Source organism: Lethenteron reissneri, unplaced genomic scaffold (assembly GCF_015708825.2).
Source record: "Lethenteron reissneri isolate LAM-NWPU_2019-01 unplaced genomic scaffold, ASM1570882v1 scaffold_1532, whole genome shotgun sequence".
Classification (NCBI taxonomy): domain Eukaryota; kingdom Metazoa; phylum Chordata; class Hyperoartia; order Petromyzontiformes; family Petromyzontidae; genus Lethenteron; species Lethenteron reissneri.
Genome location: NW_026891259.1, coordinates 81,580 through 87,500, shown reverse-complemented (window position 1 = coordinate 87,500; position 5,921 = coordinate 81,580).

Below are 5,921 nucleotides of genomic sequence, written 5' to 3'. Positions count from 1 at the left end.
AACGAGCCCTCTGTGTGAAGAAAGCTGACTCAGCTGTGAGTGTGAACGAGCCCTCTGTGTGAAGAAAGACTGACTCAGCTGCTGTGAGTGTGAACGAGCCCTCTGTGTGAAGAAAGCTGACTCAGCTGTGAGTGTGAACGAGCCCTCTGTGTGAAGAAAGCTGACTCAGCTGCTGTGAGTGTGAACGAGCCCTCTGTGTGAAGAAAGTCTGACTCAGCTGCTGTGAGTGTGAACGAGCCCTCTGTGTGAAGAAAGCTGACTCAGCAGCTGTGAGTGTGAACGAGCCCTCTGTGTGAAGAAAGTCTGACTCAGCAGCTGTGAGTGTGAACGAGCCCTCTGTGTGAAGAAAGCTGACTCAGCAGCTGTGAGTGTGAACGAGCCCTCTGTGTGAAGAAAGCTGACTCAGCAGCTGTGAGTGTGAACGAGCCCTCTGTGTGAAGAAAGCCTGACTCAGCAGCTGTGAGTGTGAACGAGCCCTCTGTGTGAAGAAAGCCTGACTCAGCAGCTGTGAGTGTGAACGAGCCCTCTGTGTGAAGAAAGCATGACTCAGCAGCTGTGAGTGTGAACGAGCCCTCTGTGTGAAGAAAGCTGACTCAGCAGCTGTGAGTGTGAACGAGCCCTCTGTGTGAAGAAAGCCTGACTCAGCAGCTGTGAGTGTGAACGAGCCCTCTGTGTGAAGAAAGCATGACTCAGCTGCTGTGAGTGTGAACGAGCCCTCTGTGTGAAGAAAGCTGACTCAGCAGCTGTGAGTGTGAACGAGCCCTCTGTGTGAAGAAAAGCCTGACTCAGCAGCTGTGAGTGTGAACGAGCCCTCTGTGTGAAGAAAGCATGACTCAGCTGCTGTGAGTGTGAACGAGCCCTCTGTGTGAAGAAAGCTGACTCAGCAGCTGTGAGAGTGAACGAGCCCTCTGTGTGAAGAAAGCCTGACTCAGCAGCTGTGAGTGTGAACGAGCCCTCTGTGTGAAGAAAGCATGACTCAGCTGCTGTGAGTGTGAACGAGCCCTCTGTGTGAAGAAAGCTGACTCAGCAGCTGTGAGTGTGAACGAGCCCTCTGTGTGAAGAAAGCCTGACTCAGCAGCTGTGAGTGTGAACGAGCCCTCTGTGTGAAGAAAGCCTGACTCAGCAGCTGTGAGTGTGAACGAGCCCTCTGTGTGAAGAAAGCCTGACTCAGCAGCTGTGAGTGTGAACGAGCCCTCTGTGTGAAGAAAGCTGACTCAGCAGCTGTGAGTGTGAACGAGCCCTCTGTGTGAAGAAAGCTGACTCAGCAGCTGTGAGTGTGAACGAGCCCTCTGTGTGAAGAAAGCTGACTCAGCAGCTGTGAGTGTGAACGAGCCCTCTGTGTGAAGAAAGCTGACTCAGCTGCTGTGAGTGTGAACGAGCCCTCTGTGTGAAGAAAGTCTGACTCAGCTGCTGTGAGTGTGAACGAGCCCTCTGTGTGAAGAAAGTCTGACTCAGCAGCTGTGAGAGTGAACGAGCCCTCTGTGTGAAGAAAGCTGACTCAGCAGCTGTGAGTGTGAACGAGCCCTCTGTGTGAAGAAAGCCTGACTCAGCAGCTGTGAGTGTGAACGAGCCCTCTGTGTGAAGAAAGCCTGACTCAGCAGCTGTGAGAGTGAACGAGCCCTCTGTGTGAAGAAAGCCAGACTCAGCTGCTGTGAGTGTGAACGAGCCCTCTGTGTGAAGAAAGCCTGACTCAGCTGCTGTGAGTGTGAACGAGCCCTCTGTGTGAAGAAAGCCTGACTCAGCAGCTGTGAGAGTGAACGAGCCCTCTGTGTGAAGAAAGCCAGACTCAGCTGCTGTGAGTGTGAACGAGCCCTCTGTGTGAAGAAAGCCTGGCTCAGCAGCTGTGAGAGTGAACGAGCCCTCTGTGTGAAGAAAGCATGACTCAGCTGATGTGAGTGTGAACGAGCCCTCTGTGTGAAGAAAGCCTGACTCAGCAGCTGTGATGTGAACGAGCCCTCTGTGTGTGAAAGCCTGACAGCTCCTGTGAGTGTGAGGTCACGTGACAGACCCTGCAGGTGCCATGGGTTGTACTGCTGTGCCAGGCTAGGTGCATGAGGAGGAGGTCACGTGACAGACCCTGCAGGTGCCATGGGTTGTACTGCTGTGCCAGACTAGGTACATGAGGAGGAGGTCACGTGACAGACCCAGCAGGTGCCATGGGTTGTACTGCTGTGCCAGGCTAGGTGCATGAGGAGGAGGTCACGTGACAGACCCAGCAGGTGCCACGGGTTGTACTGCTGTGCCAGGCTAGGTGCATGAAGAGGAGGTCACGTGACAGACCCAGCAGGTGCCATGGGTTGTACTGCTGTGCCAGGCTAGGTGCATGAGGAGGAGGTCACGTGCCAGACCCAACAGGTGCCGTGGGTTGTGCTGCTGTGCCAGGCTAGGTGCATGAGGAGAAGGTCACGTGACAGACCCAGCAGGTGCCATGGGCTGACTGCTGTGCCAGGTTAGGTGCATGAGGAGGAGGTCACGTGACAGACCCAGCAGGTGTCATGGGTTGTACTGCTGTGCCAGGCTAGGTGCATGAGGAGGTGGTCACGGGACAGACCCTGCAGGTGCCATGGGTTGTACTGCTGTGCCAGGCTAGGTGCATGAGGAGGAGGTCACGTGACAGACCCAGCAGGTGCCATGGGTTGTACTGCTGTGCCAGGCTAGGTGCATGAGGAGGAGGTCACGTGACAGACCCAGCAGGTGTGTGTCTGTGTGCCTCTGTGGGTGTCTGTGTGTGTCTCTGTGAGTCTCTATGGGTGTCTGCGGGTCTCTGTGAGTCTCTATGGGTGTATGTGTGTCTCTGTGAGTCTCTATGGGTGTCTGTGGGTCTTTGTGGGTCTCTGTGTGTCTCTGTGTGTCTCTGTGAGTCTTTATAGGTGTCTGTGTGTGTCTGTGTGTCTCTATGGGTGTATGTGTGTCTCTGTGAGTCTCTATGGGTGTCTGTGGGTCTCTGTGAGTCTCTATGGGTGTATGTGTGTCTCTGTGAGTCTCTATGGGTGTCTGTGGGTCTTTGTGGGTCTCTGTGGGTCTCTGTGTGTCTCTGTGGGTCTCTGTGTGTCTCTGTGTGTCTCTGTGAGTCTCTATAGGTGTCTGTGTGTGTCTGTGTGTCTCTATGGGTGTATGTGTGTCTCTGTGAGTCTCTATGGGTGTCTGTGGGTCTCTGTGAGTCTCTATGGGTGTATGTGTGTCTCTGTGAGTCTCTATGGGTGTCTGTGGGTCTTTGTGGGTCTCTATGGGTCTCTGTGGGTCTCTGTGTGTCTCTGTGAGTCTCTATATGTGTCTGTGTGTGTCTGTGTGTCTCTATGGGTGTATGTGTGTCTCTGTGAGTCTCTATGGGTGTCTGTGGGTCTCTGTGAGTCTCTATGGGTGTCTGTGGGTCTTTGTGGGTCTCTATGGGTCTCTGTGTGTCTCGGTGGGTCTCTGTGTGTCTCTGTGGGTCTTTATGGGTCTCTGCGTGTCTCTGTGGGTCTCTATGGGTCTCCGTGTGTCTCTGTGGGTCTCTGTGTGTCTCTGTGGGTCTTTATGGGTCTCTGTGGGTCTCTGTGTGTCTCTGTGTGTCTGTGTGTCTCTATGGGTCTCTGTGTGTCTCTGTGTGTTTGTATAGGTGTCTGTGTGTGTCTGTGTGTCTCTATGGGTGTATGTGTGTCTCTGTGAGTCTCTATGGGTGTCTGTGGGTCTCTGTGTCTCTATGGGTGTATGTGTGTCTCTGTGGGTCTCTGTGGGTCTCTGTGTGTCTCTATGGGTCTCTATGGGTCTCTGTGTGTCTCTGTGTGTCTCTGTGGGTCTCTGTGTGTCTCTATGGGTCTCTTTGGGTCTCTGTGTGTCTCTTTGGGTGTCTGTGTGTCTCTGTGGGTCTCTATGGGTCTCTATGGGTCTCTGTGTGTCTCTGTGTGTCTCTGTGTGTCTCTGTGGGTCTCTGTGGGTCTCTATGGGTCTCTGTGTGTCTCTGTGTGTCTCTGTGGGTCTCTATGGGTCTCTATGGGTCTCTGTGGGTGTCTGTGTGTCTCTGTGGGTCTCTGTGTCTCCATGGGTCTCTTTGGGTCTCTGTGTGTCTCTTTGGGTGTCTGTGTGTCTCTGTGGGTCTCTATGGGTCTCTATGGGTCTCTGTGTGTCTCTGTGGGTCTCTGTGGGTCTCTATGGGTCTCTGTGGGTGTCTGTGTGTGAACACATATGTTAACCACACTGTGTGTGAACACCTATGTTGACCAAATTGGCTCAACGTTGCATGTGTACTGGGTTTGAATTAAAATGTTGTTTACTCGATGGAGTAATTTCTGCCCCTTTATATTTATCAACGCTTTCACTTCACGTGATATTCCTCTGTTAGTCGTGGCTAATATCTTGTAATAAAATGTTTAGTCTACTTCCTGGTGTCTAATCAATTAAACATTTTGCACACTGTGTTAAAATTGGCGTGTTAATTGTTGTGTAAGGTGAAAAACGCCGCGGTCCCTAAACTGTGGAATCGGCTCACACACCAATCAGGCGCCGGGTGCCTCAGGCGTGTCTGCTTCGTGTGGAGCATCACTCGAAATAAAAAAATAAGTACATTAAAGATTAATTAATAAAGCAATCAATAAAAATCGGCGTCAATCAATTGAGCGTCTCTTTAAAAGCAATGACATTTTTTTAATGGACGTCTTATTATTTAAATATTGCTTTGAGAGAATCAAGAACGCCGCGGTCCCTAAACTCTGGAATCGCCTTGCGCACGAAGCAGGCGCCACTGACGCGGGAACTTGTCAACACGCGGTGAGCGTGGAGCTCAAGTGTCGAAAGTAAAAGTTTTATTATTCAACTTCATTCCTCTCCTCTCTTGTGTGTCGCGCTCAAGGCTCGTGGTCGAAACGTCGTCCACTTCCACCTTTCAATAAAAAAATGTAAAAAAAATAATAAAAAAATTTATTAAAAAAATTTTTTTATTAAAAAAATGTAATTTTAATTTTTTTTTACAATTTTTTAAAGGAGTTTATTTGAGTGGGTTTACCTATACAGTGCATGGGTCTCCTTGCATATCTAAACTATATTTATTGGTTCAACAACAACGAGAACACACGAGCTGACGCGAGGTCTGGCCTTGCGTAGTCAAGTGTTGCTGCGTGTTGTTGTAAAATTGCCTACAAATTAGATTTAATGGATATTATTATTATTCCATACAAACTTTGCTTTTGTGAGCAGGACTTTACGTGAAGGGATGAGACAAATGCACGCCGCGTCTTTTTTTTATTTAAAATTGTTAAATGTATAAATATTAATGTCCTGGGTCACAGAAGCAAAGTTTTTGGGGAGAATTTATATATTTTTTATTTATTTTAAATTTATTTTAATATTTATTTCTCCCTACGTGATTTTAACCTCAGATTATGAATCCTTATACTCACGAAAGCTTCAAATCTAGAATTTGTGGAGCTTAATATCCCACTTTCTCTACTAGTGAGTCACTAGCTATTAGGCAGTAACACTCTACCACTAAGGGTCAATGTTATTGTCACACTGTTGTTAATGGAGTGGATTGTTCACTCAGCTTGTGTGTGCTGGGTCACAAATACAAAGTTTGTGTGGAGTATTAAGAGCCCCTTTCTCTACTTGTGAGGCACTAGCTATTAGGCAGTAACACTCTACCACTAAGGGTCAATGTTGTTGTCACACTGTTGTTAGTGGAGTGGGTTATTAGGTAATGACACTTTACTACCCAGGGACCTCACTCTACCACTAAGGGTCAATGTTGTTGTCACACTGTTGTTAGTGGAGTGGGTTATTAGGTAATGACACTTTACTACCCAGGGACAACAATAAAACATGTTTTCGTCACTGAATTATCTCCACAGATGTTCTGCTCTTGGTTGTGGCGCGGGGTCTTTGGGGCCGTCCATAAATGACGTCACGCACCTGGGGGGGGGTCAGACATTTGTGACGGTGGGGTTGGG